Source organism: Lipotes vexillifer, unplaced genomic scaffold (assembly GCF_000442215.2).
Source record: "Lipotes vexillifer unplaced genomic scaffold, Lipotes_vexillifer_v1.1 scaffold527, whole genome shotgun sequence".
In the NCBI taxonomy this organism is placed as follows: domain Eukaryota; kingdom Metazoa; phylum Chordata; class Mammalia; order Artiodactyla; family Lipotidae; genus Lipotes; species Lipotes vexillifer.
This window is the reverse complement of record NW_006793902.1, coordinates 3,071,681-3,073,693: the sequence shown is the minus strand read 5'-3', so window position 1 is coordinate 3,073,693 and position 2,013 is coordinate 3,071,681.

Here is a 2,013-nt window from a genome sequence, read left to right as displayed (position 1 = left end):
TAAGGACCTACATAAAATCCCAAACCCTCTTCTTAAAATTTTTCTGATTATCTATGGCATTTAAGTGTTTTATGGCATTTAAATATCGAATACACTGATTTACATTAGTACCTAGATACACATATGTACACTTTTTATTCTTGATAGGTATCTATGCATTTGTATTACAGCTCCAATAAGTTTGTAAAGTTCTAGAAGCCATGCCTTCTTTTCTATCCCTTCTTATACTCTCCAGAACATAGCAACATGTTAGCCACATGGGTTGTTATGGTTTTTTTCTTCCATTAATACATAGTTCTCTCCACTCACTGCTTTTTCTTATCTAATGATATTGTAATCTTGTCACTTCTAAACACTAAACACATGTATTCCTTTACTATAAGTTAGGTAAGTCTTCTAGAAAAGTGAAAATGCAGATCCAGGTGGTTTTTCTTTCCTTAAAAATCAATTTTTAAAAGTCCCAACTTTTTCTAGAAACATTGCAAGGTCAGTGTATATAGCCAAAGAGCCTCCTGTTGACTTGACAGGTTCAGTACCCAGGTTACAGCCATTTAAGCCTTGTATCACTTCCATTACATTTGCCTTGAGGGCCAGCCCTGGGTGTATTTACAAAAATTTTCTTTCTCTGTAAATGTGCAGAGCCATATATTCCTGCATGAGAGAGGAAAGCTCAACAGATTTGCAAAACTGGGTTTCAAATGGGAAAAAATAATGAACTATATTAGGAAATAGTTGTAAAATAAATTTGATTTGGGGGGTGAGCTATCTTTGATAATGATGTTATTTAATTTGTTGGTTTTCCTTTTCCTGTGTATTCTAGCACTCTTTAAAATTTAAAGAGCTATCCAGAGAAATGATTACAATAGAAAGCCTTCTTAGCAAGGTGGGGATGAGCCTCGCCTCCTTTTTATAAGCAAATCATTTTGCCTCATCTTACTTTGTTCTCTTTCATAGGTCTCAGGTATATAATGGTATAAGAAATCAGAATTTTTCTGTATTATTTGCCTTTTCTTTGCTCTCGGTTTGGGGAAGCAGGAGATAGCGAGAAATAGAGAGAGAGAGGAGAATGACTATGAAAGCATCAGGTAGGTCTGGCTGTAAGTAACCAGAAAAATAATGAACTGTTTATACTGTAAGGAATTGATTATTGCACATAATAATAAAATACAGAGGAAAAACTGTTACAGGATTCATTTATTTAGCTGCTTGTCACAATATCTGAAATGCAAATTCTTCCCCTCTTTCCATGTTTTCCTTCCTTAGCACATCAGCTTTGTCCTAAGGCTGCCTCCTCTCTTGGCCACAAGATGGCTGCAGCAACTCTCCGTATCTTATACCCACAACAATACCCAGAAACAGAACAAAGAACTAACTACTCCTTCCCCTTGTCTTTCTTCATATTAGTGGGAGAAAAAAAAAAAAAAAAATCCCAGAACCCCCTCAGCTGACCTCGCCTCACATCTCATTGGCCAAATGGTGTCACATGCCCAGACCTGATCAGTCTCTGGCAATAGGAATGGTACAACCAATGTTTATTTAGACAAGAACTCAGAAAACTATAGTCCAAAGGTTAGTCCACCATCTGTTTTTGAATGCCCTGTGAGCTGAGAATGTTTTGGAATTTTTAAATAGTTGAAAAAAATTTTTAAGAAAATTTTGAGACATATGAAAATTATATACAGTTCAAATTTCAGTGCCCATAAATAGTTTAACTGGAACATAGCCATGCACATTCATTTACCTTTGTCTAGAACTACTTTCAAGCTATAATGTCAGAGTACAGTAGTTGCTACTGGAGACCATATGGCCTATAAAGCCTCAACTATTTACTATCTGGCCCTTTACAGAAAAAGTTTGCCTAGTACTAGCTTAAACCAAATTCTATGAACTCATCAAGGTTGGGCCAGCCTCTCCCAAAGCAGATAATATACTTTTGTGATTTTTTTTTTTTTTTTAGGGCGAAAGTCAATCTTTTTGAAAAAAATTTTTTAGGGAAAAAGAATGGGGGGAGGA